Here is a 16024-nt window from a genome sequence, read left to right as displayed (position 1 = left end):
TGTGAAGCCTTAGGGTTTTTTAAACTGCTTTTAAAGACACCTTTGTTCTGTTTAACATCCCATATGTCAGATATATCTAGGTTGTTTTAACTATAGCAAATAGTCTGCCAACCACCTGACTGCATTTGTTTTTGGTTTTTCCCCAGTAAACGTTCTCCTATTTGCTTTGGCTCCCAAGACGTTCAGACTTAAACGTTGTGTTCTGTGCTGATAAGAAACCAACTCAAATGTAAAGGCATAGAAAGGTTGAAAACAAAGGCTGAAAAATATACCAATAAACCACCAAAGGAAAGCTGATAGATTATTTTCATGCTAGGATAGCTCAAGGGAAAAAATTACTACTAGAGTTCATGGGGATTATTTCAAATGATACAAGTTTTAATTACCCAGAAAAAAATAGAGACTCTTAACTTGTATGTATTTAATAACATAGGTTCAAATTTATAAAGCAAAATTGGGCATTCCGTAGTGGGAAGTTTTTAAACAACTAAACTCATTGGGTTATTTACAGGCAAAGCAGACCAAAAAAAAAAAAAAAAAAAAAAGTCAGATATAAGGGATTTGAACAGCATATTTATTTTATTTTTTTTTTTACTTTTTTTTAACGTTTATTTTTGAGACAGAGCATGAACAGGGGAGGGTCAGAGAGAGGGAGACACAGAATCTGAAACAGGCTCCAGGCTCTGAGCTGTCAGCACAGAGCCTGATGCAGGGCTTGAACTCACAGACCACGAGATCATGACCTGAGCCACCCAGGTGCCCCAGCATATTTATTTTAATGTGCTGTTCTAGTTTACAAAATACAAAGTGATGAACCCAACAATTGGGAGACTACACATTGTTTCCAAGCACATACTGAATTTTTATGAAAATTGACTGTATTCAAGGCCAGGGGTTTTGAAATTATAGTCTGTGAGCCAGATCTGGCCTGCTCTTTGTTTTTGCAAATAAAGTTTTATTAAAACACACTACTAGCTCCTATTTTATTTACTTGCTGTCATGGCTGCTTTCGTGCTGCAAAGGCATAGTTGATTAATTGTAAAAGACCTATAGCCTAAAATAATTGCTACCTGGCTGCTTACAGGAAGAAAAAAAAATGTTTTAGGGCACCTGGATGGCTCATTTGGTTAAGCATCGGACTCTTGACTGGCTCAGGTCGTAATCTCATAGTCCATGAGATCCAGCCCCGCATCAGGCTCTGCACTGACAGTGTGAAGCCTGCTTAGGATTCTTTCTCTTTTTCTGCCCCTCCCCAACTCTCCCTCAAAATAAATGAATAAGCTTTAAAAAATCATTAAAGTATTTTGCCAACTCCCATCCTAAGCCAAAAAAGCAAGGTCCTAAAAAGATGTCTGTGTTTCCTATTGCCGAGTGTATAGGTATTCTGGCAAATGGCTATCAATTCCTTTGATGCCCTTGATGTGGCATCATAGCATTCTTCCTCAAGTATCCAAGCCTTCCCTTTGATCAGTGAGTTATGGGTCTAAGAACAGGCTTAGATCTGGAAAGGGTGAGGGACAGATAGTGATATTTCACTGGAGCAGCTGACATCTGTTCATCTAATCTTGGATATTTTATGATTAATACAATCCACACCTTCGATGGTTGCCCATCTATCTTGTCCCTATCTTACCATGGTCCACTAGCCATCTTCACAGATCCCTGAGTGGCTAGACTCCTTGGTTTCCATCCTTTGCTGCCTGTTATGGTAGTTACTACCTTGCCTCTGACAGTTAATTGCTGCTACCTGGTCTCTGCTGTTCCAGAATCTTCTCTTCGTTCACATAGGGGAACCCAAATCCATTTCAGTATCTCCTGCCATCAACCTTGGCCTGCAGGCCACCACTGCGTTTCTCAGCAACGCTTATGCCCCATTCACTGGTGCATTTGCTATTTTAGTGAAGGGACTCTTTTCTTGGGCTTCTGGAGCACATAGTTTTATGGTAGGTGTTCTGGTCTTAAATTATACCCCCACCTCCAGGAGTGTTGACTCTTTGAACTTTCTGAGCTCTGCCTTGGTACTAAGTACCAAGGCAGTTCCAACACCTCTACTTCATTTCCTCTACGCCATCATTTCCTCCAGATTTCAAGAGGCCACCCAGTAGCACGCTGTCCAGCTGACCCAGGATCATCTCCAGATACCCTTACCAGGATATTAAATACTAACTTTAGAAGAGTGTGACCTATACCAAGAAACTCTCCCTAAGCTAGCCCAGTCGCAGGTTCTCAAGATTAATTCCCAGCCTCGTTCTTCTTTTTTTTTTTTTAATGTTAGAGAGCATGAGTGGGGGAGGGGCAGAAAGAGAGGAAGAGAGAGAATCTCAAGCAGGACTCCATGCTCAGCATGGAGTCCAGCTTGGGGCTTGATTCTACACCCATGAGATCATGACCTGAACCGTTATCAAGAGTTGGACGCTTAGCCCCCTGAGCCACTGAGGCGCCCCCATTTCCAGGCATGTTCTGCCAGTTCCTGCAGGACTGAAGAGTACAGACTAGCCAAATCCTGCACTCTTGGTGATGAGCCCTTTCCTCCTGAATTAAGAACCACATCTCCTCCACCGGACGTGCTGAGGTTCCACCCTAGTAATTGATGAGGTGGGGCAGATCTCGGGGATGCAAGTACTTCATCTTGTGAGGCATCCAGTTCAGTTGAGGTCTTAACGTGGTCTCCACGCAGGGGAGGCTGCTATCCCAGCAAGAGCAGGTGTACTACTCGCCCAGAGCGTTCAAAGTCTCAGCGTTTCCACCCAGATGTCCCCACCCCACGTTTCAGGGTGCTGCTACTTACTTTTAAGGCCTGACTGTAACATAGACTTGTGAAGGCTGTGAATTCAGCTCTCTTTGTAATTTCTGGCTTCGTTCTCAGCAAAGTCTGCCATCAGCTGCATGAGCTAAGGATTTTTTCAAATGCTGCCAGGGAGACCTTTAAACCAGGCCCTGAGTTGAGCGTGACATTTTCTTCTTTCTGTGCACTGATTGCACTTAGCAATAACCAGCCTGTTCCACAACCGTGAATTAATACCACCCTCACATGCTAGAGCTTGTGTAATTTAGCGCGTCCCCTTCCTTGTAGACCCAGTGCCAATTTATCACAGGTGGCCGTCCTAGTGTGGTGCTACAACATTCCAGGGGACCAACTGTCCTAATTTAGATTGTCCCAGTAGACTCTTTTGAAAAAAAGACTCAAGTGCTAACATTATTTGTGAGCCTTAATAGACAAGATTAAATCTTAAAGATGTCACTTCAGATGATATAAGGTTAAATCACTATGAAGGTGAAATACTGTCCATCCTGTCTTAAAGAATATGAAACAAAAACAAGAGAATGACAAAGAAAAAAAAAATCCAGCCATCTTTCAGTAATTGATGGGATAAGCAGACAAAGACCAGGAAATATGCATAAAAATTGAAATTTTGATTATATGTTATGTGCACAGTCTATATCACGACATTATCATTCATAATTTTCAATCACATAGGGAACAATATGAAAACCATGTACTTGGCAGGGGCACCTGGGTGATTCAGTTGGTTCAGTGGCCAACTTCAGCTCAGGTCATGATCTCGTGGGTTGTGAGTTTGAGCCCCACATCAGGCTCTGTGCTGACAGCTCGGAGCCTGGAGCCTGCTTCAGATTCTGTGTCTCCCTCTATCTCTGCCCCTCTCCCACTCATGCTCTGTGTCTCTGTCTCTCTCAAAAATAAAAAATAAAAACATTTAAAAAATTAAAAAAAAAAACAACATGTATGTGGCAAATTAAACAAGTGTCCATTTGTTTCAAAGGATTGCTACAATACACAATATTCTCCGACCATGTGCAATTAAGGTAGAAATCGGTAAAAAAAAAATAAAAAAAAAAATCTTTAGAAAAGCCCCATATATGGGGCGCCTGGGTGGCGCAGTCGGTTAAGCGTCCGACTTCAGCCAGGTCACGATCTCGCGGTCCGTGAGTTTGAGCCCCGCGTCAGGCTCTGGGCTGATGGCTCAGAGCCTGGAGCCTGTTTCCGATTCTGTGTCTCCCTCTCTCTCTGCCCCTCCCCCGTTCATGCTCTGTCTCTCTCTATCCCAAAAATAAATAAACGTTGAAAAAAAAAAATTAAAAAAAAAAAAGAAAAGCCCCATATATTTGGAGATTATTAAGCATTTCTAATTAACACATGAAAATAAATAATGGAAATTAAGAAATAATTGAAACTATGTTAAAGCAATACCACCTATTAAAATATGTACAATGGAGTTAAAGAAGCATTTAGAGGTCACTAGACTAACATGCTTAGAAACATGCATTTTAGAAAAGAAGACTAAAAGCTAATGAGCTAGGCATTTAATTCATGAAGTTAAAAGAACAAAAAAAAATGGAAGGAACTAATAAATATAAGTAATGAAATAGAAAACAAACATGTTAGAGATCAACAAAGTCAAAAGGTGGTTCTTCAAAAACACTAATAAAATATACAAGCCCTTAGCAAGATTGATAAGGAAAAGAGAGAGAGAGAACCAACCGAACAACAGTAACAGCAATGAAAACGGACATCACTATAGGTCTTACAGATATTAATAAAAGTGCAATGAAATAAAGATATAAACTTTATGTCAATAAATGTGTAAAGATAGATAAAAGTGATGAGTTCTTAGAAAACTATAACTTTGGAAAAAATGTCTCACAAAGAAATAGAAATTCTGAAAAGAGCAGTGTTAAAACCCTTAAAGAAAATGAAACACTAGTTCCCCAACAGAAAAACCCAGGCCTAGATACTTTACTAGGGAGCATTATCAAACTTCAAAGGAACAAAATCCTGCAATCTTACACAAAATATTTCAGTGCATAGAACTATCTAAGCTTAGGTCTTCTAGAAAGCAGAGCCTGAGACAAGGATTAAGATACTAAAACTATCTGGGAAATGCAAACTCCGACAGAGTGGATGAGAAGAAAATGGAAGTAAAACAAGGGAAATGCAGTGTGCTACATTTATGTATTGAATAGAATATTAGGTCATTCAGCATGTGAGACTATGGGCTATTGGCATGTGGACCCTTCTGGAAAGGATTCCAGGAAGAACCATATCTTGAAGTAGTCAATGGGAGAGTAATTTGGCTGTCAGGTAACTTCCCATCTCCTAGTTCTCACGGGTCATCACCCCATAGAGATACAATTGCCTGTCCCTCTGGGTGGCATCATCCACCTATTAGCAGCTGTTCAGGAATTCAGATCCTATATCTTGTAATGTGGTGGTGTTTCATTAAAGTCCAAAAGTGGAGGGAAAACGTGGCATGTGTGGGATGTCAGTCAAGGCAGAGAAAGGAGGCAGTCAGAGGTATCTGAGAAGACACATAAGGTTGTTTTTTTTAATGTTTATTTTGAGAGTGCAAGTAGGGGAGGGGGAGAAAGAGAGGGAGAGAGAGAATCCCAAGCAGGCTCCACACTGTCACCACGGAGCCTGACACGGGGCTCGAGCTGATGAACCGTGAGAGCATGACCTGAGCCGAAATCAAGAGTTGGATGCTTAAGCAACTGAGCCACCCAAGCACCCCTAAAATTTGATTCCAAATATACTTCCCAACTTATTTTATAAGGCTAGAATACCAACAAGGATAATATGAGGAAAGGAAAAGGTTAATCTCTCTCATATGCATAAAATTGACAAACTATTATCAATTTGAGTATAACAATATGTATAAAGCATAATGCATGATAACAAAACGGTGTTCATTCCAGGAAAGCAAGGTTGGTTTATAGTAGGAAATCAACCCATGTGATACACATCAACACATGAAGGAAGAAAAATCACAGATCATCTCCATAGAAGAAGATAGATGTACCTGATAGAGTTCAATGTCCACTCATAATTTTTTTGAAAACTTCTTGGCCAATTAGGACTAGAAGAACCTTTTTTTTTTTATTTTTTTTAACGTTTATTTATTTTTGAGACAGAGAGAGAGAGACAGAGAGTATGAACAGGGGAGGGTCAGAGAGAGAGGGAGACACAGAACCTGAAACAGGCTCCAGGCTCCGAGCTGTCAGCACAGAGCCCGATGTGGGGCTCGAAGTCACTGGCCTCGAGATCATGACCTGAGCCGAAGTCGGACGCTCAACCAACTGAGCCACTCAGGCGCCCTTAGAAGAAACCTTTTTGAACTGATGGAAGGTATCTACAAAATAATGAGCTGACAGCCGTAGCATTTCTTTCAATGTTGGGAATGAGGTCAAGATGTCTGTATCTACCACTTTTGCTCAACATACTGAGGCTCTAGACAGTAAGGCAAGAATAAGAAAATACATAACGGGAATCTGATCTGTCATTATTGTTAGAAGATAAACTTGTACATGTAGAAAATCGAAAAGAATATATGGATACGTTACTAGAATTTGGAAGTAAGTTTAACATGTTGCTGCGTACAAAACAATGTACCAACAATAAATTGCATTTTAGCATAATATTAAGATATAGAAAATTTCCTTAAAACATATGAAGTACTAAAGTACAAACCCAACAGAGGTCATAAGAGATCTTTGTGGAGAAAATGATATAAGTGCTATTGAAAGGCTTTAAAGAAGACCTACATAAACGAAGAGATCCAAATGTTCATGAACTGGAAGAATCAATTGCATAAAGTTGTCAGTTCCACCAACTAAATCTATAGACTAAGTGAAATCCAAGTAAAAACTCCATTCTCTCCACTCCCTCACTTACGTGCATGGCAGTGCAAGGGACCAAAAATAGTTAAGAAACTTTTGAAGGTAAGAACAAGCTAGAAGATTGTGCCAGTTATCAATTAATTTTCTCTTACCTCCAAATCTGCCTTCTCGGCCCTCTTCGGGAGACTGGAGCTGGACACTAAAGACTTCTTCCTTGCCGGTTGGCAAAATGTTTTGCTTTGCCAATAGAGGGCACTGGAGTTATACTGCACGACAGCAGCGACAGGAAGGCATTGGGCTCAGTCCTCCATTACCGTTATTTAGCGCGGTAGCCCAGCAGCCCTGGTGAGGCAGCTCCAGCTGTGCCCACAGGTCACCCCTCCCCCCACGGCGGGTGCTTCTATGGGGCTCCATGAGGCCACTTCTACTGTGGCTCTGACTATGCCCTCAGGCAAGTGTCTCCGCCAAGGAGGCAGTTTCCACAGACTAGCTCCATACCCCATGGCAACAGTGGATCATTCTACACACCAGCTCGGGCCCATACGCCCTGTCAGGTTTCTTTGCAACGAGCAGGCTGCATATACCTCAGCCTTCGGTTGGGAAGGCATGTGGTTCTCCAAAGGTTCTAGTTCCTTCTTTGTCCCCACTTCTTCAGCATGGAGGTAGGAGCTGCCTGCTATATCTGGACTCCTTGAGTCTTCCTTTACCCCTTTCAGTAGTTAAGCCCTTTCTACTAGTTAACAATTCTTTTTATTACATTTTCCCTGTTATAGTAACTGGTGTGATTTCTGTGTCCTGATTCTGTGACTGACATAGGAGACTAACCCTACCAAGACATTGGTACTTATTATGAAGCCCTACTAAATAAAACTGTGTGCTGATAATGCAGGATGAGACAAATTAACAAACAGAATAGAATAGGGAGATCAGAAAACGATCCAAGCATATATAAAACCTCGATACATGACAGAAATGGCACTCCAGATCAGTGGTGTAAGAATAGACTATTCAGTAAATGCTGGGGGAGACATTGCTTAACCACCAGGAAGAACGAAAATGTATCTTGACTTTACAACATGCCCTGAAATCAATTAAAGATAAGTTAAAGATAGATATAAGAAAGGCAGAACTATAAAGTATCTAAAAGTAAACATAGAATATTTTCAAAACTTTTGATTAGGCAAGGAGTTCTTAAAAGAGTAAAAGGAAGACCCAATAAGGAAAATTTGATAAATTTAATTATAATTCATAAGTTCCATTAATTATAACGATAGTGAAAGTAACTGCCCCAAACTAAAAGATATCTGTAATATGTATAACGAGGAAAAATAACAATATACAAAAGACATCATGAATCAATATGTAAAAATAACTCAGTCAAAAATAGAGAAAGACTTAAACAGTCATTTGCCCCCAAAAGAATCTGCATGGCCAATAAACCTATGGAAAGATAACTCCATTCTATATGGAGTTTGTTTCCCCTCTTTCATTCCAGGAAGAGCAATGGCTGTGTTTCCTCCAGGGCTCCAGCTCCTGTCTGAGGGACCCACAGGGTTCCAGCTTCTGCCAGTGGTCTAACGCCTCCCCCCACCGCAGCTGGGGGCAGCTTATCCATTCAGTCCTCGTCCTGAAAGTGGGAGTGATGTCCTCTTCCTGCTCATCTTGTGCTTTAACCTCTCAGCACCTCCACCACCTGTGAAACCAATTCCCTGCGTCAAATTCCCTTTGTTGTAAACACTCTAAGTGGTTTCTCTTTTCCTAGTTAGTCCCTCACGAATGCAGGGGAAACACTCTCTCTCCACTGCTCTGGTTTCCATAGCGAGGGATTTTTTTCTCTAATTACTCTTGGCATCTTGCTCTATTCCTTACTTGTGCCCACGGAGGTCCAGTGAATTCCCCGGTCAGTGGGTGACAGCCGTTGCTGCACATTCTCATCCAGGTGGGGCTCTCCTGGCGGAATTTGAGGGTGAACTTTAGCATGCACTTGAGTCACAGGGAGGGCTCTGTCCTCCAGCGTAGCCTGTTTGCAATAATGTTGATACCTGAATCCCCATCTGTCCGGTTTCTGAGTCTGAATCGGTTCCCAAGGCCAGGACAAGGCGTGCTGTTTCTCCCTGGCTTCCTCACACTCCGGCAGCACGCAGGGGAGAGATCAGATGTGCGGTTCTGCTGTGTTAGAGCCAGGAGAAAGTCGCCCCCCTCCCCGGGTCTGGCTTGTGACAGGAGGAGGGGGGAGGAATGGGGGCACCCTTTCCCCACCTCTTCTCCCCAGACACGCTCTACTAAATTTCCGTTCCTCAGGGAGCTATTGAGACTATACCATAGACCCAGAAGGTCAATGCCAGGAGGAGGTAAGAACCAGGGAAAGCCAGCTTCACGGGCGTGGAACACGCGCAGCCGCAAAGGGCACCACCCTCAAATGTGCTCGTCCTTCTGTTGTGGCTGTCTTGAAATTCTTAAGACGCTTTCCCACAAGGTGCCCTGCATTTTTCACCGGACCCCTCAGATTGTGTGCTTCCCTTGTCGTGGGGTGCACCTCTAAGAAGGATCGGGCAAGTGCTGCGTGCCAAGCTCCTTGGGATTTTAAGGCCGGCCAAGCTGCCGAAAGCATCCAGGGAATTTTCCAGGCGGACAGCAGAGGGCAGTAAACTGCCGCTTAAGGCCTTCTCGCCCTAGAGGACTAGGTTTGAAGTACACTTTTCGGAAGTTCATGGGGGGGCTGGGGGGGCGGGGAGAGCAGGCGACAGGAGTGGGGGCTGCTGTTGGCCGGTTGTCTGTTTGCGTTCACTGTGAAACTCTACACTCCTGAGCCCCAGCTGCGGCCAGGTAGTGTGTGGCCCGTGCTATTCCAGTGAAGCCTGTCCTTCAGCACGGAATCAGACCCCTATGGGGTCAGGCAGGAGCCCTTCCACCGGTTGCCTCTCATCCTTAGAGCACGCCAGCAAGGGCTGTGTTTTCATCTGCATGTTCCTGCTGAAAAACCGGATTCAACAAATGTTAGCTTGATCCAGCTATGAGGTAAGAAAATGGGGATTTGAACCCTGGTCTACCTAGTTTCAAAAAGGCACACTCTTCACAAGTTCGGTCTGCAAAGAGAAGAGAAAAAAAAAAAAAAAAAAGGAAAAGACCTTTCTTTTCAGCCTTGGCTTTGTCAGGTGGAAAGTTCCCCAGGGCTGCGTCTGGGAGCTGGCGCTGGCTCTCCCAGGGGCAGGGAGGGCAGCAAACAGGAAAACTCCCATCCGCCCAAGGGCTGTGACCTGGGCTGCGTCTCTCACCAAGCAAAGAAAGGACTTTTGAAACCTCGTTTCCCACCCCCCCATCTCCTTTTTTACAATAATCCAACAGCTCTCTCTCTTGTCTTGGGAGCCCTGTTGTCCTGAGGAGCTCAGCATCGATTCCGGCCTAATGAAAAGCGTCTTCGGTGAGCGCTCGTCCACATTCCTGATGGGCTTCTAGCGCTTCTGTAGACGGGGTTGCCTTGAGAAGCTCCCCAGAGGACTTTGCAGCCTCCTACAGGCAGGCCCCAAAGCACACAGGTGTCAAGATGAGAGAGCTGAAGTGTTTCACAGTTGATGGAACCACGATTCGGGGCTTGCGAGCGCAAACGCACACCAGGAGAAAGCAATCCTCGTAACTAAGGAAAGCGGCCCCTGTGAGGCAGCGCCTGCCTCCCCGTTGACGGGCGTTCACAATTAAAGCAAAACCACCCCAGAAAACCCACCTGTGCACCTGAGGGCTGAGATTCATTAGCCTGCGTCTAATTTAGCTTTGCCTCAGTGGCTAGGGAGTGCGGGGATGAATGGTTGAGGGGGGTAACAGTATAGGAGAGGCATTCTACGCAGTGGCTGGGCTGAGGGATCTGACTCCCCCAGTCTGGATTCCGACCCTGATTTTAGCACTGAATAGCGGCGGGTCTTTGGGCAGTTTCTTGCATTTCTCTGAGCCTCAATGCCTTTGTCCGATAGTGGTGAGGACATCTCCCATTAGAGCGCTGTAAAAAGCCGTGAGGATAATGGAGGCCCAGTGTTGCCTGGACCCCCAAATGGAAGCTCGTATGTTTTCTTTCCACTGCTCCATGCCCATTATAGCCTTTGAAAGCAAATATTCTGCTCGGGCCGAGGAGACCACTCCGTACGATGTTTACACGCGTTCTCCTGCGTCATGCTTTCTGTGAGACCTCTCAGATGTTTCCAGAAGAAAGGTATACGTTTTCAATTCATAAACAACAACAAAATAAGAAAACCATTTCTTTCTGTGCCCATTGCCCTCCCTTTGGCCCTTCGAGTAAGGAGAGAACAGATCTGGCCCTGAGGCGTTGGTACAGGGACATTCTTGAGTTTCACAGAGGCAACACCAGAGAAGCCAGACCTGTGTGAACGTGGGAAGGGGAGCCTGCAAGATTCCCACAGCATGAGGGCCCCCAAAGGTGGGACCCCACACATCAAGCCCTCCACGGACAAAGCTGGACCCTCCCCCTGTTGAGCTGGGCTGTGGCCAAGAGGCCTTTTAGCAAAGGACTGTGGGTCCCGCAGGGATTGATCGACTCCCTGCAAGTGTGGCTGGAGAAAGGTCCGAGCTGGCAAGATATGAGGAAAATCCCTGCACCTTCGGTGCCCCCCTCCCCAGCCCATCTTGAACAAAACACCTCTCCAGCACAACCCTGGCACTTCTTTTTTCCTCTTCTTTTAATGAAGGAAAGAAAATCAAGGAGGTCACGTTTCTAGACATCTCAAGCTCCAGATCCAAACTCCCACCCAAGGAACCGCGCGCTTTTGGGAGAGCCCAGGGTGTCTCAGACAGCTCTGACATGTAGCTGGCCCGGATGCCCAGTACTGCCTGAGGCTTCTTGGGATGGTAAGTAAATGCACATATTTTAAAACTTGGAGCCAGATTTCAAAGGGGCTTTGTATGTATTTTTACAATTAAACCAAGAAAAAAAAATCCTCTCTATTTTGCGATGCAGGTATAGCTCTTTTGAAGCCGGGTGGAAAGCCAGATTTATGAAAGTAGTTACCACACTGAAACTTTAGAAGCTGCCTCCAGTCCTTCTCAGGATGACGCCCGGTATGAAAATCAACAGGCAAATACAAATGTAATTAAAATATTATCACAAAAATGTAGATCAGCGTCAACTGGATCCAAGACAAGAACTTTGACAGGGGATTTAGGCAGAGAAAGCCGGGCATTGGTTTCTAGATTTGGAGGTAAGATATGTAAAGTACTGGGTTGGGTCTTGAATACATTCGCTCTCAAGCTATAATCTGTGAGTCTCTGTCGGTGGGTGGCCTGGGCAGGCTGGAGGGTGGGGGTGCTGATGGGGTCAAATCTGTGATGGGACATTGAGGGGGACTGAATTTCCCCTGAGGAGAGCCTCCTATTCTCACCGCTAGAAAAGGAGAATTTGAGAACCTGACCCTTGACTCTTCTCTTCCTGAGGTTTCGCTTAGGCTTCTTTCCCCTCCCCCACCCCTGCCCTGCAACCCTCTTTGAAGCACCAAAGGGATTCGAGTGGCATTCCGTGCACCTGCACCGGCTGCCTCCCTGGCTCTCCGCCTACAGGCTCAGGAGACACTTGCCTTGGTCACGGCACCCCCTCTCCCACCTCTCATTTAATCAGTTTCTTCCTGTAATAAATCGGTTCTGAATTCCTATACCGAGAGAACTCTTTTCGACTTGACCCTGCCCACCGAAGAGCCAAACCTGGGAATCCTTGGTGACGGACCAACACAGGTGAAGTCCCTCTCCTGCCCTAGCGTGGAGTTTTACCCTCACCGTATCACCGACCCTAGCTGGGGACTCACAGGTTACCTCTGAACACCACTCTGGGGGCCTGCATATAAACCACAGCCATTTATCAAGCACTTAACTATGTGGCCCAGATTCTACAGCCTTGCCGGAGGGTATGGCTGTCACCATAGTGGAGGACGTCTCCTAGTATAGGACTTGTGTGTCATGTTCTCATACTATAGAATGTCAGGGGGTATTTACTAAAAGAAAACCAATAATTAAAATAGAGGTGAAAGGGGGTGCAGGCCCCCGGCTCTGGGCTGCTTTGGAGGAGGCAGGAAAAGTGAGAAGTGTGGGTCGTTGGCCCTCCTGCGCTTGCTGGGAGGTCATGGCAGTTCATCACTGCGTCGTCAGCCTTTGCCTCATGGACTTGCCCCAAGCAGCCTTCCGCCTGCTGTCTGGGCCGCAGCACCTCCACGCTCTGCCCTCCCACGATCCCATCCAACACGGAATGATCATCCAGAGAGTAATTTACAAGCCGACTCCCCTGACATGGGCTCCGGCAAGTCCTGGCGGGTGTCTGCTGGCTTGGGTGGGGAAGCAGCCCTAGCTGTAAAGCCCCTACGCACCTGCAGGCCCCAGTAGTGTCCCCCGCCCGCCCTCTCCTGCAATCTCCCGCTGCATCTCGTGTTCCAGCCCAAGTGCAGGGGAGGGAGATCAGACATAAAATTCCGGGGGCGGAAAATTCCTCCCACAAGGACATTCCCGCCCCCCCCCCCACCCCTTTCCAATGAAGCAGAAATTGTAACTCTTCAGGGCAAATTTTCAAAGCTGAGTAACTACCTATTACACACTTAAATCCTGTTATTTGTTAACAGTATTTGAATGAGTAACTTGCTCCCAAAGCCATGGGAGCGTATCTTTTAATAGAGCAGGGACGATTAGAGATGAAAAGTACCCGCGCGGTGCACTGCCAGAGGCTGTTCTGCGCTGGCATTCCAAGGCTGGTGAAAAAGAACTTTCTTTAGGAGGATGTAGAAGGAGGGTGGCTTAGCGGGGAGAGAGAGCACAGAGTATATCCGTGTGGCAGGAAAGGTTTGGGAATCACCTGCTTGACCACTTTGTGTGTGTGGTTCAGGGACCTGTCCTGTGACTGTCAGTTGCAGGCAAGTGTCTGTCAGAGAAACAGACCAAGGCTCGCAGGGTTGAGCAGGGATGTCAACTGAAAGAAAAAGGCCCTGAACGCTCTCTCGGGACTCTGTCTCCACCGGTCGCGCTTACAGAGAGTCACCTTCCCGCGGTAATGTACGAAAACACCCTCCACTCCCCTAGCGCTGAGCCATGAGTATAGAAACCCTGGAGCAAATAAATGAGTGTCTTGGTGATGCTGAGACCCTCCAGGATGGACACTTCCAAGCTCCTTGCAGTGTGGTGTCCCTAGATGGGACTGCCAAGCCATCAGAGAAAGGTACTGCAGCCAAAGAACGAAGCCAGAGACCTGGGGGATTCTGGCACATCTCGAACACCACCAGGCTCTGAGTTCAGCTCCGAGTGCGAGGTGACATGGTGTAAAAGAGCGGGTTCTCCAAGTTAGCTGCACGAAAGAATAATTACACGAAGGAGTTTGTAAAAATCCTGATGTCCAGACCACGCACCCCCAACACTCAGTGATTCAGACTCTCCGGTGGTGGGACCCCAAGCATCGATAATTTCTCAAGCTTTTCAGGTGATTCCAGCACGTGCCAAATTTGAGCAGTGGTGGTGCCGAATGGTTGGAATGATTATGAATGAGACTTGGGGACCCACTGGGGAGAGAAGAAGGTTTATCAGTTTCTGGTTGGCAAAGGAAGCATTCAAACAGAGAAGACTCTGAATCCTCCTTCTTTTTGAATGAACGTTGTAACGTCCTTCGGGGGTAAAAATATTGCTCCTTCTTCCTTTGAAAGGGGAACCCTACAGCTCAACTAGCTTAGCGTTTTTTTAGGTGGAGGGGTAAACTTGACTTTGTAGTGTTTATAAATATTTTAAAAACTTTTGGGGGGGAGATAATTTCACACTTAGCATAGGAATTTCAAGAATAATATATAAAGCCCTAGTATACTTTTCTCTAGAGAGCTAGTTGTTAGTATTGTCATATTTTTTCACATATATACAGACGTATATGCACATATAATACACATCCCTATATATGTGTGTGCACACATACACAATCCCTGTGTGCATACACACACACATATGTGCATTGTACATATTTCTTTCTGACCATTTGAAGATTAGTTGCATATACCATGCCCCTCTCTATGCATTGTGCCCTTTCGATTTAATGCCATGGTGTATATTTCCCAAGAACATGGATACTATCATCTTCTATAACCACAGTACAATTATAAAATTCAGGAAATGTGACATCCGTACAGTACGATTGTCTAATCTACAGTCCATGTTCCAATGTTGTCAATTGTTTTAATAATGTTAGCTTTTATAGATTTTTTCCCCCAATTCAGGATCCAACCTAAAATCACACTTTGCATTTGTTTACAGTTTTAACTTCCTAGTAGGGAAGGGAGAGATTTACATTCAAAATTTTCTGCTGTGTAATATAACATAACATAAGGAAGATGTCCTCTGATCTTAAACAAATTATTTCTCATTCCTAAAATTCATAAGCCAAAGTTTTATTCAAAGCTTCCTCAAAAGTTAAAAATGAAAAACTTTCTCATGATCTTTCAAATCTTTAGTGTCTCAAAGAACTCACAACATGTTACCATATTTAACCTGTTTTTCTCATAGCATGAACACAACATTGCCGTGTAAGGGAAATCTCCCACAATATGTGTGTGATGCACGAAGCGTTATCTCTGGTGATGTCTTCTCAAGAGGTAACCAGGAAATGCTTGCTCTGTGAATGAATGAATGAATGAATGAATGACCCCTTGCTTGGATTACTGCAATAGACTCTCAGCTGTTTTCTGGCTTACATCCTTCCCCTACCTGCCCCCCTGCTCTTTTTTTCATAACCCGGCAACCAGAATGATCCTTTTAAAAACCTAACTCAGAGCGTGTCCCTGTTCACACTCTCAACGCCTTCTTTGGCTTCTCAACTCATTGAGAAGAGTCGGCATCTTCAAAATTACCTACAAGGCCCCGTGCGTTTTATCCTGTGGACCACCTGTAGTCACACTGGCATCCGTGTGGTTTTTTGAAGGCACAAGGCCCACTTCTGCTTCAGGGCCTTTGTACTTGCTTATAATTCTATTCTTCCCCCATCTATCCACCTAGCTTGTCCTTGGCTCTTTTCAGGTCTCTGTTCAATTATAAACCCTCTCATCCCTGCTCCTGCTCTGCTCTCCAGGAGGCTCCTCCTTGTGCATTTATCTTCCTCCTTCCTATCTGATGGGCTTTGGGGGCCACACAGCCTTCTTAGCCCATTTGAATTTTATGGAAAGTTGGGGTCCCAAATTTTGACTTCTTTCTTTAACTTCTATTCGCCAACCAGCCAATACTTTTGGGACCCCTCCCTACTGAAATTTGTCAAAGGCCGAAAAGGGCAACAGAAACTTATTCTGTTATCCAAACACTTTCCTTAGACCAGGAGGTGGCAAACAGGCCAAATCCAGCACACTTCCTATTTTTGCAAATAAAGTTTTATTGGAACATAGCC

This window comes from Puma concolor, chromosome D1, assembly GCF_028749965.1.
Source record: "Puma concolor isolate L17-30 chromosome D1, mPumCon1.1.hap2, whole genome shotgun sequence".
Lineage (NCBI taxonomy): Eukaryota > Metazoa > Chordata > Mammalia > Carnivora > Felidae > Puma > Puma concolor.
The sequence above is the reverse complement of the archived record's forward strand: the minus strand, read 5'-3'. Positions refer to the sequence as shown.